Source organism: Papilio machaon, chromosome 4 (assembly GCF_912999745.1).
Source record: "Papilio machaon chromosome 4, ilPapMach1.1, whole genome shotgun sequence".
NCBI lineage: Eukaryota > Metazoa > Arthropoda > Insecta > Lepidoptera > Papilionidae > Papilio > Papilio machaon.
This window is the reverse complement of record NC_059989.1, coordinates 496,532-518,474: the sequence shown is the minus strand read 5'-3', so window position 1 is coordinate 518,474 and position 21,943 is coordinate 496,532. Positions and strand designations below refer to the sequence as shown.

At 33.6% G+C, this 21,943-nt stretch overlaps 1 long non-coding RNA gene and 1 other non-coding gene across 2 annotated transcripts in view; both read right to left on the bottom strand.

The window, feature by feature from the left end:
- LOC106718998 overlaps positions 1-19,797 on the bottom strand; it is a 62,653-nt gene extending 42,856 nt beyond the window's left edge. The window contains exon 1 of the long non-coding RNA XR_001357400.1: positions 19,640-19,797. This is a non-coding gene — a long non-coding RNA (uncharacterized LOC106718998). The remainder of the gene's footprint in view (positions 1-19,639) is intronic.
- LOC123720960 lies at positions 4,075-4,181 on the bottom strand. The gene has a single exon (XR_006756119.1). It is a non-coding gene; the product is annotated as a U6 spliceosomal RNA (small nuclear RNA).
- Positions 19,798-21,943: the final 2,146 nt, after the last annotated feature.

Genomic DNA, 21,943 nt, shown 5'->3' with positions numbered 1-21,943 from the left:
TAACACGGATGACATGAGATGGATTGCACAAGTGACGTCATCGGGCAGTATGACAACAAGCAGTGATTATTATTGTATTGATAGAAACCCCAATGACAAACCGAAAGTCGTTTGTTTACGAAATAGTGTGGTATCACGGAACTAGTAAGTATATGATACCATCAAATTGAATAAGAAAATGTTCTACAGTTGAGCAACGACCGAAGTCAATATTAGATCTCGAATATTTTTTGCTTGTCAGTGGTATTTCTTACAAACATTTCTTATTAATTTTGTTCAAATTTAACCGATTTAAAGATAGGATTTGCAAACGATAGTCATGATATGTTTTTGAGAAGGCGATCGTATAATTCTTGAAATCCGTTTTATAGAAATTAAACAATTTTTGGATCAATCTCAAGGATCGAATATTTTTCATAATAAATGTAAATAAAATAAAGACGAGTTTATAAATAATATTTCTTTCTTTTAATTCTTCTTAGTGTACGAAAAGCATAAGTTTTACTTATCAATAATTCAAACCTTCTCAAAGTTAACACAACAAACTTTCCAACGATATTATCTTCACTCGGAGAATTTCTAACAATCAGATTTCTTTAAACTTTCACGTATAAGTTTTGCCAGCCCTTCACAAACCTTTATGTTTCCCTCGACAAAGGTTTCCCATAAAGAAAAGTGAAAAATACATCATTGTTCGAAGTCGGAGTAACGACCAATTTAATTTGAACCCTGCATCCTCCCGCTCTATTACCTTTTATTTGAAATGTGGAGTTACATTGATGTCGGTCACTCAAAATACCGTGTAGTACAATCTTTATACAAAGCTTCTAAGTTTAAGTACACTTTGTGTAAAGATTCATTCGTTCACACCATGTTTTAGATGCTTTATACTCATTTAATGTTTTAATGGTGACCCTTAGTGTAGAATTATATTAAAAAAGAATTTGATATGCAAAATTAAGCCTCTTGTACACTAATGGAAATTTATAATCTTACTAAAATTATAAATTCGAATGTATGTATAGTATTGTATAGATGGATGGATATATGTTACAAGACATCTCCAGAGTGGCTGCAAGGATCTCGCTGAAATTTGGTATAGATGTAGAACATAGTCTGGAAGACACATAGGCTACAAATAAAGTTTTTTTTTTTAATTCCACACGGACGGATTTGGAGCGACAGCTATTATAAATATAGACGCTTCCCATAAAAAATGAAGCTACAAAATATAGATTGTAGACTTGAGTCCTGCCAGTCTATTGTTTGAACTATATTTAAACATTTCTGCCGTATTAACTATACGATAATCTACCAATTTATTTAAAAAAATAGTAACTATGTCTTTAGTTTTACTGTTATATATTATTATTTTTAAGAAATAACTTCAGCTATGATACTTTTACTTAACCAATTCTTCGTTTTTGTATAAGTAGTGTAAGTTATTCGCTGAGAACAGAGATCTCATGTAGATTTATGCCGGGGGCTCGAATACAAGTTCAGTCGTTCATCCGTCCAATCTAAAGGGTCGACTACCGCCTTAAAGTATTTTCATCATAGTGTAAACAAAATTTAAGGAGTTAAGCAATAAATCTTTTACCGGGTACAACCTCTTTAGAATGCTCGAGACGCATTTAGTAAATGTTTTAATACAACGACATAACTCACAGGATATCCACAAAGGATACTACTACTTCAGCATAAGAACACTTTTTCATATGAGAAGATGCTTATAGCTTATTTAAAAAATACAAAGCAATAAAGGACGTCTATTACGTATCTCACAAAATGAATATAAAATTTTAACCGAAACTTTCCCGGAGTCTAGTTACAAAGGCAGTTTAAACTTGTTTAATGTTCTTAAATATTGCTCGACAAATTATGTCATAAATTGTCGAGCAATATTTGTCAATCATATAAACAAAAAAGTAATGAGATTGAATGTGGATGGCTATAAAGGTAGAGGAAGACCAAAGAAAGTATGGATGGATTGTGTGAAAGAGGATATGCGTAAGAAGGGGGTAAATTCAGATATGACGGCTGATAGAGATGTATGGAGGAGTAGTACATACTGTGCCGACCCTCCATAGGGATAAGGGCAGGTTGATGAAATTATGTCATAAATTCGTGAGCAACAACAAAATGAATAAATATGAAATATTGTCTTCGCCCTGGTTAAAGTTTCTACTCTCAATTGCCGTCTATTATTCACAATTACTTGAATAACATTGGACAATTTCGATCCTCGTTATTTATTGCAAAAAAAATACAATACGTACAAAATTATTGATAATAGATAGAGTGATTTTATATAACCACATCTAAACATTAAATAAGTAAAAATAGAAACAATTAAATTCGTCTCAAACATTAAAACAGAACCACAAATCTATCTCTGATGTTTTATTTATCTGCGATTCCATTCAACTCTATATTTCTTCATAGTTCACTTAAAAATCATATACACTTATTTAAAAAGCAACGATGTGACGCGCGTTAAAGTGGGCAGAATCCTCGTAACAAATGGTTCCAATCTTTTTTTAAACTTCTAACTTTATAGCTTTACTCGTAACCAGTATAAATTGAGACGCGAACTCCAGACATGTCGTACTGAAGCGTTTGCAATAAGGAACAATTTGAATTAAACGCAGAGGTACTTTAACAATGGTACTATCTGATGCGTTTTTCATAATGGGAAGGGGAGAGACATTGGTCCGGGAGGTTGAAGTGCCCATCTCGTATGAAGCCTCTTCAGCGATGTTTCTTTTGAGCGTAAATGTAGAAGGTACTTGGAACGATTTCTACAATATAAATTATGACTAGCTTTTGCCCGCGACTGCTTTCGGACGGAATTAAAAAAAACTTAGTAAGTAACCTGTGCGTTCTTCCAGACTACATGTTTAACAACTATACCAAATTTCAATGAGATCCGTTAAACTAAAATTAGGATTTATAATATTAGTAAGAAGTAAGATGTAAAACTTTATTATTATTTTGAAAACAATATGCAAAAATGTCATTGGTATATTAAAAAATAAAACTAAAACTTTTTTTAAATGTTTGCATCTCAGAAAGTAAATGAACATATTTTTATATTTATCTTATTCTGTATTAGTTCCAAAACCATCTAAATACACTTTGGTAAGATTTTCTAAGGATATCAGAACAAGTTTGTGCTCTAAAAAATGTGAAACAATAAAAAAATTCTTAAATATGTTTTTCCGATTTCATCCAGTACTCAGTAAAACAAATACACTTATAAATTCACAGTTTGATGCGCTGCAATGGCCCGATGCCAAATTGGAAAGAATACGAACTCGAAGTCACAAATAATAACTTCCCCGTAATTAATCACAATTTAAACAATATCTCGGGGAGCGAGCACCGGCGCGGCGCAGCGCTAATAAAATAATAATTAATGTACAATTACTGGAACCTTACTTGGCAACAATTCCCGAACGAATAAATCAAAAGTTTAACGTTTTGATAATACTAGTAATTAATATGAATAAATTACAGCGATCTAAATTATTAAAACAAGGAGGTATTCATAGACCCATTTAGGGTTGCCAGGTCGCCAAACCTACTAGCCGGACAGACCAGCCAGTTTGGGTAGAAAGGTTGGACACCCTGTATTATTTAGGATTTTGTCTCAGTATTAATAGGTACACTCTCGTTTAGGAAATGTAAAAAGTCTAATAAAAGCCAGAAAACCGTTTAGTTTGACCGGTCACGCAAGCAAAAACCTTACCTATGTCCGGCTTTATCCGGACGCCTAACAAAGCTAGACCCATTAATATTCATCACACCTTTAATATCTTATAATAATAATAATAATAAAAGCCTTTATTCACTGACCTTTTTAACTTACATGCTATTCTTATAAAACAGTAGTATTCTTAAATCTAATTAACATACTAAATACAATTAACAACTAATACTAAATTTATTGGCAACCGCTTTGGTCAGGTTGTCTGTCGACATAGGCCTCCCCCAATTTTTTCCACGTCTCTCTATCCTTGGCATACCGTCTCCATCCTTTTGGCAAGTCGTCCTCCAATCTTTTAATTTGACAAAAATGTGGAACGCTTCACGATTTTGCGTGTCATCCTTGCGCAGGGGCCATGCTAATCTTCTCTGTATCGTTCCAATTTTAGTATATGTACTGCCGAAGCAAGTACACTCGTAGTTTGTCAACGTAACATGGAAAGAAGTATGCTCAACATAAGAATACGAGATCGATGGCCAACTTCAAAAATAAGGAAAAGAACAAAGGTCAGAGACGTGTTACTAACAGTAAGAAAACTTAAATGGAACTGGACTGGACATATAATGAGGACTAACAAGGAAAAATGGACTAAAGATGTAATAGAGTGGTTTCCTTTAATATCTTACTTAGATACAAATCAGCCTTTAACAATCAAAATTTTGGAAAGTAATTACAAATAGCTTAATAATACTTAAGGGAAAGTCCATAAATCAGGTGAGGCTCGAAACCAACCCCCCCAACTTTCCGAAAAAAAAACACGTAATATCACGAGAAGGTAGGGAGGGCTACAATAAGATATTCCGTGTATTTATTATATTTTCCAATATTATTTACTGCCTGCTTAAAAAAAGCGATTTTAAACAGAGGTGGCAGAGTGAGTCTAAGACCTCACTAACAATCACCGGTTGGGGTTAAAAAGTTGCTGAAAACATCACGTTTTTAATAGACGACCCCAAACTACTTGTAATTTACTACAAAACAGCGCAGCGCTAAACAAAACACGACTGGAAAAAAGATAATAAAAATCAAAACAATAATAATGCAGATTTATTGGATTTTTTTAAAAGCAAATTGTATAAAGGAAAAGGTGTGTCATCGTACTAAATGCATTGACATAGATCTGTTAACAAAGAACTAGGAGTGTTAATGGCAATTTCACATCTTGGTAAATATATATTTTAATAGTTGTTATAGCTCGGAGCTAAGACGTAGACGAAGAGTCAAACTTTGCTCAAACACTATAATGTTCTGTTTAATTTGATCCCATTGGTCACAGAATTGATTTCCTTTGTCTTGTTAACAGTACTGATACTTAGAAATGTCTGCCTACATTATTATTGTTACTAAGGCTTCATTAAATTTATCTTTTTCTTTTGAATTCTTAACATTTTACTTACTATTTTTCTAATAAAAATCCTTCGAACAAGTAGAATTATTAATACCAACAAAAAATGGATTTGGAGAATTTTTTCTCTGGTCTTCAGAAAAGAAAACCCTTTGTTAAGTTAATTCTTGTGATTATTTTAAAAACTTGCTGCCTTTTTATTCTCAAGCCTTCAGATTAATTTTAAGAAACAATCTTGTATCGTTTTAAACACATCGCTCTCTGATCTTGTTACCCCCGAAATTCGATTCCTAATATCCTCTGCTCTTAGAATTTGATCCCTGTTGCCATGTACAATACCGTCTAAAGCCGTCTAACAACGTTCGGGTTGTCAATATTACAGCCGTCGTTACTTTAAAGGTGGAATCATTTACAAGATCTCGTTGCTAACATTAATCACGAAGCCATTTTTCCAAGACATGTTGTTGAAATGTTAACATATACAGGTTTTACGAGTAAACAACATTTGTTACATAATGCATATAAGTAATTACCTCAAATTATTCAAACTAATAGAGACAGAAAAGGAATCGTAGCGTTTCGTAGAAATAACCGTAGAACTCGTAGCTAAGCTCCTACAGTACTTAAATTGAAAATGTAAATGGATTGGATTCCTGACTTGTAAAATAAATTATGCTTCTACATTTACAAATCAATAAACATATTTGTCAATTTTATGTTTTATTATATGCTTGTAACATCCATCTTATGATGAAAATTTAAAAAAATTGAGTTAGTAAAATAAAGACACCGTCGGTGGCTCAGGGGTTAAGACTTGCAATCTGCATGTCCTGAGTTCGAGTCCCGCCATGTACCAATGTGTTTTAGGATTTTCTATTTACATATGTACATTTATCCGACGTTCTTACGGTGAAGGAAAACATTGTGATGCTGCACATATCTGTGAAGAAATTCAATGATATGTGTGAAGTCTACCCGCACTTGGCTATGGTTGACTATGGCCTAGTCACCCCTAACTTGGTGTAAGCTCCGAGCTCCTCACTGGCGACGTATAGTGAGCTGATGATGAAAATACAAACAGTGACTTATTAAAAGGATTGTGTTTCATATAACAATAAAAATTCAATAGAAATCCCTTACAAGAAATGAATTTCACAGGTTTCATTCAAAAACTTTGAAAATATGCTATGATTTTGTTTAACGGGCTTGAGTAAATTCACGATGGATGTAATATTTTTCTAAATCCTTCGCGCCATTCTTTTGATATTTTTAATCTGCGAACTCTGCCCAAAACGAGATTAGAAATTTCGAATACAATATCATTTTTAATAATATTAATCACTCCACAGTATAAAATTATGTCACCTTGTCACACTTTAGTAACATGCACTAATGTATGTGACCATTTCTATAAACATCCCAGTATTGTGTTCCTTTCTGGTTCATGTTATCAAAAATGAAATACAATATTTCACATTTAAATCTGGTAATATAATTATTTAACAATTATCTCCATTATTTTAAATGTTTGTTCTTTAATTACATCTAAACTTTGGAACAGATTAGGATAAAATATGTCAGAATAATCCATTTTACATCCTGGATTAAAACTTAACGACAGTTTAAGTATTGGCCGGGCGCGCTCCCATGGGCAAACATTACACGGCCCGCGCTCACCGCGGTCCTTTACTTTACGAACTAAAACATTAACTCAAAGCTTTGATTTTTTTTAATCTGAACCACCAAGAAGTCGTAACTTATATATTTAAAAAGGCTTATACGCTTCAATAACTTACATCAAATACATTAAAAATATGTTATCTTTACCATACATGTTAGATTTTGTATTTCGGTTTTAACCTTACATCCATAACTTACAGGCAAAGCCTAAAGTGTGTGACACAATTTTAAAATTATACAATGAAACTCCGTTATGCCTGCAAGGGTTAAACTGTCATGCAAAATCGGTGATCAGGGCGAGCGAAGAGGGCACTATACTATTCCACAATGTTTACAGTTTTTTGTTACACTTTACTAAGAAACTGTTTTAATACATATATTTCTAGATCTATCTAATGTAAAAATTCTATTTTCTATTTGAAAAAGTAGATTTCATTTTATTAAAATTTAATTGTATTTCTAACGCCATCTGTTAGAAAATAATAAAACTAATAATTTGCGTATGTTATTGTAAATTTGAATAAAGTAGAAAGTTTTGCTACCCCTCCTAAAACTCTTCTTTTTTCTAGTGTGCAGTATTTATCTTTCTTTTCATCATGTTGTATTCTTACCTTGGTTGACTATGGCCTAGTCACCCCTAACTTGGGGTAGGCTCCGAGCACCTCGGAGGAGACTTATAGTATAGCTAATGATGATGACAATTGTCACGACTGTGGAGTTCTACGTTTAAAGAACATTCTACAATAATTTTGTAAGCAAAATCTTTTTAATCGTGTGTAAAACATGTTCAATTTCCTATTATATTGACCGCAATTTCTTCCACAAAGACATCTGTCACTCAGCTCAACTAAACTTTTACTATAAAAATACTCGATTACGACCGCTGCTGTAAGAAAGCGGAAAAAGGAATTAAATGTTTAAAACGAAAAAGTTTGAAGTGTCCACAGAGTTATTTGCCAACCTTTGAAAATTAATTATTAATCGAAGATGTATAAAATAATAATTTCACCAAAAACTTCATCCATGCACATTTAAAACATGATATTAACAATTCGTTAATTAAAACAGAAATAATTGGGTATACAGCTTTTTATAATTATAAAAAAGCTATCAATAAACAAAAGCTTTGGCAAGCTGCCTAAAATACAAGCAGCGAATAAATATAAATTGACCTATAAAACATACTGAATTCTAATTTACATATTTTCAATGCCAAAAAATTTCAATATTTCTAAGCTAATTGCATTTGAAAAATTAATATATTTTTTTTTGTATAATTAAGTGTTGTTACACTTGTCTTTTCACAAAACTGAGATGACCATTGTCTCTACTTTATCCTTTTCTCACCCTGAGTATAACATTTTATTTATTTGTAAAAACATTTTTAATTCACTGTCTCTCTGATATATTCGTAAATATAACTTATAAAGCAACCGGATAATATAGGTACATCAGCAAAGCAAATAAGTACGCAATGAGTTAAATCCAAATTGGCGAAAAAGACGGTTACCCGGCGACGACCGGCAGGCTTATAAACTTTTATTTTACGACTTGGCCACTTTTACCGCTATGACGACTTTTTTAGGTACAATTTTAATAACTTGAACTGAATTCTCTCTCGCGGTAATTTCACGCAAATTGGAAAGAACAAGACTCTAAGTAAGATATGTAACAAAGATATATATCTTTTACATAATTATTTTATATTCGCTATTCCTCCACTTTGTAGAACTCCTTGTGTATACGTAACCTTTAAAGAAACAAACATTTTATAGGAAATAAATAAATAAATATATTGCATCATTAGTATCCAGCCAATCTAAACTATGATTAGGTGATTAATATTCTTGAACAATCAAATCATTTTTCATTTAAAAACATTACGACCTCTCAAATCTCACTCCTATATGAAATCAATTTTATTTTAAATTTTGTGCCAGCAACATATCTGTATACTTTTTTTTATTTTAAGAAGCAATTACAAAACTTAAAAGCACTCTTAGAAATGCTCCGGTATTCAATTGCAGTGTAATACCGAAACCGGCACAAAAGAATTCTTTGCGACGTCAAACGAACCTACTTCTAATTAAATGATTGAAGTACGCCGCCACAATATGCTTCGAGTACATACGTGAAGTCCAAGAGAACGTCCATATACATACAAACTCTATATAAGTGTATATTTATACTCTAGATTTTGAAACACTGAATTACATTGTTTTGTTATTTAAAAAAAAAAATATTGTACTTTAACAGAAGGACAGAACGAATCCAGGTGCAATTTAGAAAATGCTTACTATTTGGAATACTCACTCAGTTTTTTTTTATTCCACGTCGACTAAGTCACGTTTAAGAGTGAGTTATCAAAAATAATACAAATTTGAGTTATCATGTTGTGTCAATAAAGAACTTTATCAATTAATTCAATGTTGTGTTGCATGTCTGTAATTCTAATAAGAGCAGAAGCTCGTGCCCAAATCAATTATTAACAATAGAACGCACTTTTGATTTATTCAATTTCACAATGTTGCCAACAACGCATTTATCCTATAATAGTACAGATGTTCTCAACGGTCCCATAAAGTTTATATTACATCAAAATTTAAGTAATGCAAGTTTAATTGAACAGAAAGTGGTTTTATAAAATTGATTTCATAATTTTATCTAACTGTGGTATTCTTCCAGACATATTATAAGTTAAAAAGGATAGGTTCAGTTCAGTTCAGTTTCTTGATTATGGTTCTCCCTCAGCGGATTGGGCCAGTGTCGAGTGATTATAGTTTTATTCCTGTATTAAAGAGACTGGCAACACTCTACTTATGGATAAGTCTCGTGAGCATAAAAGTGGAATAGCTTCAGATATGTTTATAAGAATTGTAACCAGAGATAACTTACTGGAAAGCGGTGATTAAACATTAACATCATGTATTAAGTAAAATCACTTATAAGGCTTTAGTTTTTCCCAACTCAAATAAGAAGTTAGTTGTGCCTTTAACGTTCTTTTCTTGAGATCTAACCCCTATAATCGACTTTGACAATTTCTATATCTTGTTTTTTACACATTAACAAATTGTTATTTCACAAAATCTCATCGAAAATTGAGTCTAAAAACAATAGCAAAGTGTAATAAACTCGAAATGAGTACAAACGAAATTTGCAAAAGGGGAAATGGCCGGTTGCGGGCGCGTCGTGTACCACCGAGTTTATTTTATGACTTAGCCACTTTCGCTGTGATAATTGGTTTTTTTTCGGCTTATGTTTTTTTATATTACACTCTTAGGACCTGAATGGCCAGCAAGGGGACATGTTGTAAAAAGTTGTTTTTTTTTAATTGTAAAAGTTTGTTATAATTTTTTACCTTATAATTTAAAAAAAAAATTAACACCATAAGAGTATAAGCACTTTCAATATTTCATACAGTACTTTATTTTGTTTTAAATCTCGATGTTTATTTAGTGATAGGACAATAGTCAGAGCAACACAACATGTTTAACTTTCTGCGTGCGTAGTAACTTTACTGTAGTGCTGGCTACACACGTTAGGTTTTCATAAAGGGTTTAACCTTGCAGTCATAACCGATAGACATAACCGCACTATAGTATACGCAGTTGTAGTTATGTCACACACACTAGGGTTTATCTGTGTGTAATGCATATATAAGTTTTAAACCGTTGTTGAAAAACCTAACGTGTATTGTTTGCTTAACGCAACACGTCCGCCCCACATTTCATATTAACGGGCAGCGATAACATCCTCAGCTTAACCCTCTTAATATACATAATGAACCTTTTTCCTGAGATATGTTTCTCCTTAATTTTATTTGCCTTTATTTTATGATAAGACTTACATTAGTACTGTAATAACTATTAATAATTATTGCTTATTACAAATGTTAAGATTTACAGATGATGTTTGTCAATTTTGGAAATAAAATCTGATTTAAATTAGTTGTTTCACTTAAACACAATGTAACACTGTCACGTTCAAGTCGTTACCATCGTATTGACTCACTATGAAAATCTACATTTAGCAACTGTTTAGTTAATCATCCCTTAATCAGCCCTTAGTGTCGCAACTATTGGCGACAGATATAGCCATCACCATTCTTAAAACTGATATAACATTACTAGCTGTCGCCCGCGACTCCGTCCGCGCGAAGTTAAAAAAAAACTTAATAGCGGTATGAAAAATAGATGTCCGATTCTCAGACCTACTTAATATGCTCACAAAATTTTATGAGAATCGGTCAAGCCGTTTCGGAGGAGTTTAACACCGCGACACGAGAATTTTATATATTAGATATGCTAAGTATATACTCACTTGTATTGCTATTAAAAAAAATCTCCAAAAACTTACCTAAAACAAAATATTTCTATAAGTCTAATGGATAATTTGTGCATCAAATATAAAGTGGTATCATTAGCTTTCAAACCGCAGCCAGCGGAGTAACATATAGGTTATAGAAACCGGATACATTTCTCTAGATTAAAAAGATAAACAGCGCGCTGCTCGCCGCCGCAGACTCTGTTTCAATAGACTGTGCAATGAATCAAAATCTTAATGCAGTCTGGATGTTGGCCAGTGGTGCTGTGCGAAGCGAGTTCGACAGTGTTTCAAATACTCTGGGTTTCTTGACACCAAATAAAATGTATTGTTTCTCACTTATGTAAGTAAGTTTGGAACGTACATTATTTTCTCAATCTGTTAACGCCTGGAGATATATTAATACTATAATGAATTTTGAAACTGGACATAACGTTTTCTAACCACATACAAAACAGATTTTGACATGCACAATAAATCTTACTTATCTTCCTGTATAATATTAGAAATGAGAATGTTTAGATGTATGGGTGAATGTTTGTTTTTAGGATATGTCTCCAGGATAGTTAAACGGATCTCACTGCAATTTGGCATAAATGAAGAACATAGTCTGGAAGAAGACATAGGCTACAAATTACGCTTTTTTTATTCCTTGCGGACGGAGTAGCGGGCGACAGCTAGCACTAAATAACTCTTTACATAAATCCAATACATTTACGAAAACATTTCCATTTTTAAATATTTTTGACAGAATAGCAACCACATGTAGCGAAGAAAATAACTGTGACATAGTTGAGCCTTTCAATTCTAACCCTAATAACAGGGAACGTCGGCAATTAACTTCGTAGCTGTAATCAACAATAAAAAATCCTCTTCAAATATAGCAACCGTGTCCGGTTCACTTTACGGACAAAATACACGAGGCCCGCGCTTCCGGACGGAAATAGCAAACGGTGGGGGTCATGGGCGACGGCCGCACCGAATGAAAGTGAAGACTCTATTCTTGTGCCACTTTGTTATGTCGCTGTCAACCTTTCTAGCGTTTAATTAGAGACTAATAACTGAGATGCACTTGTTAGACTTAAAGGTAACCTCAAACATTTTTCTCAATTTAGTTATGATGCGGTGAAATTTTTGTTTAAATATGAGATCAAGGTTAACCCTCTAACAGTAGCAGTGTGATTCTTAATCTTACTAATATTATAAATATATGATATACTAAGTTTGGATGAATGGATGTTTGTTTAAAGGTACGACTATCTCCAGAACAACTCAACGGACCTCGATGAAATTTGACATAAATGTAGATCATAGTCTGGAAAAACGCATAACCTACTTACTTAATAAGTAGTTATACTTTGAATTTAATGTTTCACTGTCTATTTACATCTGTCTTGAATCTTGACTGACTTTTTTCGTTCGTTATAATAAACCACTCATTTTCTTTTTACATTCCTCTGCTGTAGCATTGCTTAAGACATTTTATTTATTTTTAATAAATGTATTTTAATTGTCTTTGGTTTTTAATTCAATACTTTCTCTTGTCAATCGTAACGAAGTGATGTATCGATTCCGGCTTGTGTGCGCTTATAAAGGTCAAGTAGCAATTGCCATTGCGACACGCTTGTAGTACTAAATCAATTGGGACTAATATCACGACAAAGGAAATTGCAATGTATTTTGTACCACCCATGAACTATTTCCGTAAAACACATAGTCAATCTCGAGAAGTGTGAACATGTTTTATTGCTTGTATTCAATGTACCGGACATTTATATATGAAAAGGTTCTACAAGTGTTCAAATAACTAATTCGAATTACTTAAAAGAACATTTTTCGAATTGAAAAATTTCACTTGTTTTGGTTTGTAAATTTTACTTCATACTAATATTATAAACTAGCTTTTACTCGCGACTCCGTCCGCGCGAAATAAAAGAAATGCACACAAGTTAAAAAAAGTTCCTATGTCCGTCTCCTAGTTCTAAGCTGCCTCCCCATCAATTTTCAGCTAAATCAGTTCGACCGATCTTGAGTTATAAATAGTGTAACTAACACAACTTTCTTTTATATATATATAGATGCGAAAGTTTAGTTGGCTAGTTGGATGAATTTTTGTTAGAAGGTATCTCCGGAACGGCACAACGGATCTTGATGAAATTTGATACAGATGTAGAACATAGTCTGGAAGAACACATAGACTATTTATTAAGTTTTTAATTCCGCACGGACGGGGTCGCGGGAGACAGCTACTTATTAAATAAATTCTCGTATGCGTATTAATGTATTTTATACACATACGAACATGTGTAAAATATAATATAAATTATCAAGGTTACTCGGCAACATGTAACATAAATATAGAGTGAAACAATTTAAAAGGGGCCTTAAGTGTTTTACACAAATAGATTGTAGCGTGAAGCTGGATACAATGCAATTTCCTTTATCACAATATTGGCCTCAATTGATTCACTTTGGTACAAATATAACGAGTGCTCGCTGCGCTCTGCGCGTCCTATAGCGGTGTCTGTGCACACGTCATTTTTACATTAAAACTAAGTGTAAACAAGAAAGCATTTTAATTTAAAATAACAATCATTTCTATTCTCATCCAATGGAAATAATTGTTTATTTTATAATTCTACACTAACTTACACATAAAGAGGAATTTTATGGAGTACTTAGTGAACATTTACTATACTAAGCCTAAACTAAGCGAGTCCCATAGCGCCTAATTAACGTTTTTTTGAGTAAGATATCTCTGATTGCTCTGTGTTTGCAAATCCTAACGACAGGCAATGGTTAGCAAGTATATAAAATCGTTTGAAATTTCATACGTATAAAAAAATCAGAACATTATATAGAAAATGTTCTCTCTATTTTCGTATATTTTGGTACGTGTACGTTGTGATTATTGTTAATGTGCGCCGCAATTTCAAGCAGGCCGCCTCGTTTTGCTCAAACTCTTCATTCGCGCACACAATTTGAACGTGATTTGAATACTATCAAGTTATAAAGAGGCCGTCTCCCGACATGTACCAACATGTCCCGCGACGTGTCAAATGTGTTTACATGTCTTCTTTAATTTTACAAAAGCGGCACACATCGCTTTGATTTCATTTTATGTAATCTACGTCATTTGTTTACAACATAATATTTAAATTTATTTCTGTGACGAATTATAATGTGTTTTGTAAAACACTGTCGTAAAATTATACAACTTTGAACTTTATTAATTACTATCATCAATAGAAATGTCATTAACACTAACTATGTGAATTCTAGGATACCGCTACGATGTGTTACGAAATCGTAGCTAACTAAATGCTGAATCTGTACAATTTTTAATGTTTTGGAAGGCTGTTTAGAAATTGTGTAATTTCACCAATTGAGAAACCTGAATGCTAGGAAAATAGAACATCGTATTAATATGTACATATCCGTTCATTTTATAAATAGACGTTCGCAGGGTCACGGGAGCGACGATTTTAATCGGCATACGAAAGAGAAAGTGTCTGCTGCGTCAATAACTCAAGCTTATTACAACTATTTGATGCCTCATCTTTAATATGGATTGAGCTGTAAATTATATAAAAGAAAAATAATGTTCCAATGTAATCTTATTTTAGTTAGAAATATTCATTCAAATATCAATGTAAATCAAAGTGTAAGAGGAAACAAACAAATTTGATTGTGAACAAAAAATTTGTACATGACAGTTAATTAGTTAAGCGTCACAAGTTTATTTGGAAAAGGTAGAATATCATCTGCAGTACGATAAAATAGATTTGTAAAAGTCAGTATGAGTGAGGTAAAAAAAACAAAACAAATTTCTGTGATCTATCTTATAAAAAAAATGAATAGTGTAAAATTAAAACTACCAAAAATCTAGAAACGATCTCGTTCGTTGTAAAAAACTGAGGAAGGTATTAATAACGTTGCAGGCTTGTATATTTATGTATAATATTATTTTTTTATTATACTATAAAGTTTTGACAACTCAATAATGAATAATTTCATACTCTACCATTGAGCTTGCCGGTGTGTTGAAAAATTATTACCGCATCATCGGTTTGTAATTAATTCACATTCAGTTGCATCGAATTTAATGTTTTTCAAGCGGCAGGCAGCATGTAGTAAATATTTCAACAAAGCATTTCGTCTGTTTTTGTGTTGTTCTAACATAAATAAATATTCTCGCAAATGTATGCATCACGTTCATTTGTCATTTACTATATGGACAAGTAAGGTGTCTCTAATTAAAACCTATTAAGCAGCTATTTCACTTTATTCACCTGTAATTAATTAACACATCAAGATATTACAGTATTGAGTACATTCATTTTGTACATTAACATCAGGTAATCTCGTTATTTTTCTCCTTCCACCTCGTTCAAATAAGTCTTCTCAATTTCACATTGCTAAATATAAAAATTAAAAGTACTAAATCAGTATAGTTCTAGACCTCCAACGTGTATGAAGTCTGAAAAACTGAGTGCGAGTGGCGGGAGTGGTACTGCGTCACAGCTGTGACGTCACGGCCGCCGGAAATAGAGCGAGGCGTTACTCTGGCCTCGCCGACGATTCTGCCCTATTTATAACCCGACTAACTTCGAGCGGACCTTACATTCGAAATGATTTTTGTCGTATTATGACAAATCCCGATAAAAAACTTATATGTATATTAATGATTTGCTATGTATGGTTTAAAAATGAAGTCCAACAAGAACTAGTCCTATGAGTCGTATAAGGACTTTATTTTTAATCCATAAATAACGGTTTTGGAATTTGGACGAATTACGCAAAATTTGATTAGTGAATTTCTTCAGTCTTTTGTTATGTAATTAAACAAATATATTTACAATAATATTTACCTTCCTAAATAATTCTAGATTCAATAATAATTACAATGTAACAAAAGTAAATTAGCGTAAGCCTCTGACCCGTGAGAAATGCTACGAGCTACGAGCTGCGTAGGGCTCGTAGCGCAATCTGTTCGTGCTACGATACAACATAATACCTTGGCTGATAATTACCAATTAATTAAAAGTCCTCGTTAACGAGTCCAGTATATAGAATATAAAATATGTAACATTCAGAATTATTAAAGAGGACTTAATAACGAAGCTCAAAATACATTTTAATTTAAATTATTAATGAAGTCGAATACATTTATTTTCTTTGATGAAACTTTTTAACAATTTAATTTTATTTATGTGTAAGAATATGTAATATAAAATAATCTATTATTAAAGTTGTGCTATTTTCTTAGTAATACTGGTAATAATTTTTCTATTACTAAATTGTACTTTTTTCTTTGTGTCTTTACAAAACTATGACATAGATTTTTTAAAAGATTTATTTCTTAACTATACTATAAGTTTAACTTTTACTGTATTTAACTAAAATCGCTAACAACAAAACAATTGTTTTCATCATCATCACATGTAGATAGTTACTGCTTATTCGCTGTTCCAGTGCTTAAGGCTTTTCAGATGGGCGGCTGTAACGACTAAAAGCTCTTAAGGCATATCTCGGGGCGATGCGGCTGCGCCAACCGAAACTGCCCCCGAAATTCTAATGACATACATTAATTCTACTTCCACTTATACTCGTATACTTCCTTGTAAGTTTCAAAATTAATTAAATCACTCAATATATGTACTTGTCTTTTTTATAGGAGCTTTACTTAACAAGCTAAGTGTAGTCTTTTAATAAGAAATAAAAAATGTAATCCAGTGTTTTTTTCATCTTATATAATCATTCCTTCCCTTGCTCTATCTATCCATGTTCCTTAGTTTGGAAATTAAGTCCCCATGTTTTGTCAGTATTTTTTTTTTTATAACAGAAGGGGGCAAACGAGCAGCGGGAACACCAAGGTGTTCATCGACGCCCATGGACATCTGCAATACCAGAGGAATCGCAGATGCGTTGCCGGCCTTTGAGAAGGTGATACGCTCGCTTCTTGAAGGACTATTTAAATGGTAAGTAGAGACAGTTTAATAATCGTAGTTAAAACTTAAGCAATTTTACTTTTGATTTATATAAACAAGAAATTGTTTCGACAAACCATATTTTACCTGTTAGATAGTTTATTTTAACATACACAAGTAGGTAATACGATTTACATATTAACGTATGTTTGTGCTGTCCCTTAATTTAAAAGGTAAATAACGTACTCTACTTAATCTGCATTCACTCCTATTTCAATTTATCGTTAGCCCCTAGAGTCTTCACTGTATATATTTTCAAGCTAAACAAATGAAGATACAGACAGACATAATAACTGTTATTTCTTGAACATAGTAAATACGCCGCATGTTAACATTTTCATCAAAAACATTTCTTTGATTACAAAAGGAGAAAAGTATAAAATTTCACCTCATATTCAATAAACTAATTTGTAACCTGATATTATTCCAAACGTGTTGAATAATTTTAATAAACTTTTTAAACATTTTTGCTGAGCCTCTCATTTTTATATGGTTGCGAAGTTATGAAGCTTTCCTTCAACGTTTTAAAAACTTCCTAACATCCAGTTCCGTTTAAACGGAACAATAAACAAATTAGCGGTTTATAAAAGCGTTTTTATTGCGGTAATTAAGGGGCATAGTTTAATGTGGAGTTTATTGTCATAGTGGAGCCTGGTCGAGGATTCCCGGGAGACTCTCGACGGGCCGGGGGACGGGGGAGAGGGGAGGAGATTATTTTACAAGATGTTTTACGACTTTAGGTAGCTAGAGGATCTTTTTATCTGAAATATTCTTATTTCATCATGACTTAAGTTGTATATGTCATAATAACAGAAAAGTTTTACAATAACTTAATATTTACATCGACGATGACGATGATTACATTACATATTACATTGACACTTAGTCAAATCATGGTAATCATAATTAATATATCATGCGGTAATTTTACTCTATTGAAAAATGAAGATTACCACACAAGTACACTCCCCAAAAGTGTGAATTACTTTTTAGCCGACTTCAAAAAGAAGGTTATCAATTCGACTGTATTTTTTTTCTATGTGTGTTACCGCAAAACTCAGCCCCTGGTGGTCCGATTTTGATAAAAATTGTTTTAATCGAAAGGAAGTGCTTGCAGACGGGTCCCATTTTTTTGTTTTTTTTTACATTTATACTTTTCACATTACCTTACAAATAGAGAACAGTTCGGATCGTCTGTATTGACAGGGTAAAGTTCAAAGTAGAGGCTAGTGTTCGAGTGATAATGCACTTTGCAAAGTACTCTATAACGTTTACATTAGTGCGAGTTGTCTTAAGATAATAGACCCACCAGCATGAACTTCCACATATGTTAAGTATCTTATTCTCGATGCACTGCGCTCTGCAGTTTCCATACCACATCTATAACTTATCGAGTCCATAAATCTAACGCAAACCACTCTAAGACAACGCTCTTACTCAACCAAACTTAGTTACTGCTTGCTTTATTCCGGTTTTATTTAATAAAAATTGATTTATTTCGTCGTTCGTGTAGTATATGTACCTATATATAGATGATAAAGTTATCATATCATATTATAGTTAGAAATAGAATAGAGATAGGTAAAAAAATATAGAAATTGAAAGACTGGTACTATTTTATAAAATATTTTTCAGTATTTACTTGAGATTTTAACATATTTGGATATAGTAAATATGTTCTATGAGAGTTTTTCGTCGGTTAAAAGGTTTACGGTTTCGCTAGAAAACAGTTATATCAGAGAAATTGTAAAACATTTGTTGATTGGTATTAGTTTTTGTAAGATTGTATAGATAGCAATAAGAGAGTGAAAGTAAGATTTTAATTAATTATTTTCATCAAGCGCCCTTCATGTCAACCAGACGACAGCTCTCAAACTTGTATAAAGCGACCGACCAGCTTTCAGTGCCAAATGAAACTTTATTTCATTTCCTATTTCATCAAATGTAGCGCTGAGGTGTGTGTGCTGAGCCTCTATTGGTGCAGCCCAGATCAACTTTCAATGGACCTCTGCTCGTACTTATTGACCTAAGTAAGTGCCGCAGGAGCTTGTTGAAATCAATTTAATGGGGTGAACTTTGAATTTATAAAAACCTCGCTCAGCAAGGCTACATACCCCGTCGCCACCTTAGGAAAATATAAAGAGAATTTTAAAACGTTTATTTTTATTTCTGCAACATTTTACAAACTTCTACACGGATCCGCACATTTCATTTAAACATCCCTAAAACAGGTTTTTCAAGAGATGAATTTGAACGAGCGAATGAACACGTGATGTTACTAACCTACTTTTTCGTAAGTAATGAATGTATAATTTTTGATGCGACGTGCGACGTGCGACGTGCCGGCGTAGCTGCGAATACACAAACAGTGGCGGCTCCCGCCTGCCTCCCGCCTGACTCCTGCCCGCAGCCGCCGACCAAAGTCGCGGAAAAGTTTCTCACTTGGGCGGCTCGAGCAGCTTTTACCTTAACGTCAAGCGAGTCCAATCTGACGATTGCTATGTCGAGCTCCCGAGCGCTTTGGATACTAACCGAAAGCACAAGACGCGCCGCGCCACCTGCGGCGACAGCGAGGGCGAGCGTCCACACAGCACAACACTCACACGAGGCGTCGAAGCCGCTTGCGCGTGCACGCGTCGCGCAACATGGCCGTGCCCGAGCCCGCGGCAGCTATCGACCGTGCGCCGGCCCGCGCCGCCCAGCGACTGACGCTCGACCGGTGCGCGCGCAGCGACCCTCCATCCGTGCTCCCTTCACCCGCCGCCCGCCCTGCGCTCTGGCCCGCACCGCGCGCTTCGCCCCTCGGTAAGCCCCGCGCCCGGCGAGCGGTCTCGCACAAACACCCGACTGCCGTAACTTTTCACAAAACTTAAATAAACTATGTTTTAAAATTATAATCATATACAAACAAGACGATTTTATACAAACACGATTATTTTATAACTAGTTTTTTACTTATTTTAACCAGTGTAAGCCTAATTTATTTACTGCATCTGCAACATTCATTAATTTTTTCTCAGCCAACAACATTCTAATTAGCAATGAAAAGTTATCATCTACTGCTGAAAAAGAATCTTTAGCTGAAACAAAAACGTGGCACAGTTCTGGGCGGATGTCACGTGACGGGCTCGGCCGGAGGGAGTCCGCACGGGCCTCCCGCTCCGGCCCAAGGCTCTTTCTCGTGTTTATTTTCAGCTGCGGCCGGCGACAGCGCGTGCCCCCCGTCACCATGGCAACGCACCCTCCGCACGCCCGACTCGCGCCGGACATAGCCGAGCGCGCAGCACACAGCCGGGTAAGCGATGCACCGGGATTTCGATGATGTTGCCCAGGTAAGCTACTTTGACGGCTGCAAAACTTTCTTTCACTTTGATATAACAATTTTATGACATCGGTTCTGTCCTCAACTTTTATTTTTAAACTTTAAAATAGCTTTAATCGACACACGGTTATAGTTTAGTTCACACTGTTTTAATTTTAATACGCATATTGTAATATTTCCGTTTGCTCTCAAGTTATACTAATATGTGCAAAAATTGTCAGTCAATAATATTAGAGCTTATTAATACCTTTTATCAAAGTATCACCATAGTCAAGACATCGTTTTTCGTTTCAAATGTAGCTCGTCACTACGCAGTGCTACGGCCGCTACGTACGAGACCGGGCAAGAGATTGTTTTGATATTTTTAATACTAAAAGTATAACTTATTTATGATTAACTAAATTTTTTTTTAAATTATCAAATCGTCCCTTAGCTAACAACACCGCATAAATAATTTTTATCAACTTTACAAGAGACGAAAAAAACTGTCTATTTAAAAAAATAGGTGGTAATTTCTTAATAAATACGCTATTTAGCAGTTGAGATATAACTATTTCTTTAGTTTTTGTCGATTTACTGTAAGGAAACTTTTTTACTATATTTCTTTAACTTTCAATTATCATGTCATCAATGGTTGATGCGGAATGAACAGCTCCATCTAATGACATTCAAATGTGAAAACCGCAGATTTTCCGACTTCAGCGGTGTTGTAAGCAATGGGACGATATGTCGTGCTAATTAATATTTGAAAAACAGCCATTGAAAAAAATCTGTAACAACACGTAACTATGTAGTGCTACGAACAGATATTCATTTTCGTAACACATAATAATGACTCTACAACGAAAAGTAATAAAGGAAAATTAATTAAATGAAAAATTCTCGAGTTCATGAAAAACGTTCATTATTACCTTCAATGGAAAATGTTCATGTTTTTTTCTCAAGCTCGTTGTAATTATTAAAATTTCTTAGTAGCGTGTAATATATCAAATGATAACAATTTATTTATTTATTTATTTAATGTATTTTTTATCTTTAATACTCAACAAAAATTACTAATTGCAATGCTTAAAAAAGCTTTGCAATTAGTAATTAAAAAAACTCGTTCCGTAACGAACAAACTTTTTTGTTTCTAAAACTAATTTTACTTTTATTCATGAAGCATCTCAACCGAAATTCAGGAGTAGATAAGCACCTTGTAAAGTCGAGGAGGCATTCGGAAAAAAACTTTGTTTCACTCCTAACGTGTAGTTATCATTGATGGATCCAGAAAACTGAGCTTCTCCAAAGTTATTCAAATTTATTTTATTTTATTTTATACACCATCATTGTCACTTTATGTAAATTAGTACACCTTAATTATAACCTAATTCTACTTGTAAGATAGATAAAACATAAAATTTTTGAGGCCTCCACAACGCAATATAACAGTCCTGTAACCAAGTAAACTGTTCCTGTTAACAGATAATTGTAATTGATTACAAGTTGGTGTGATCACAAAGCAACAAAGCTGA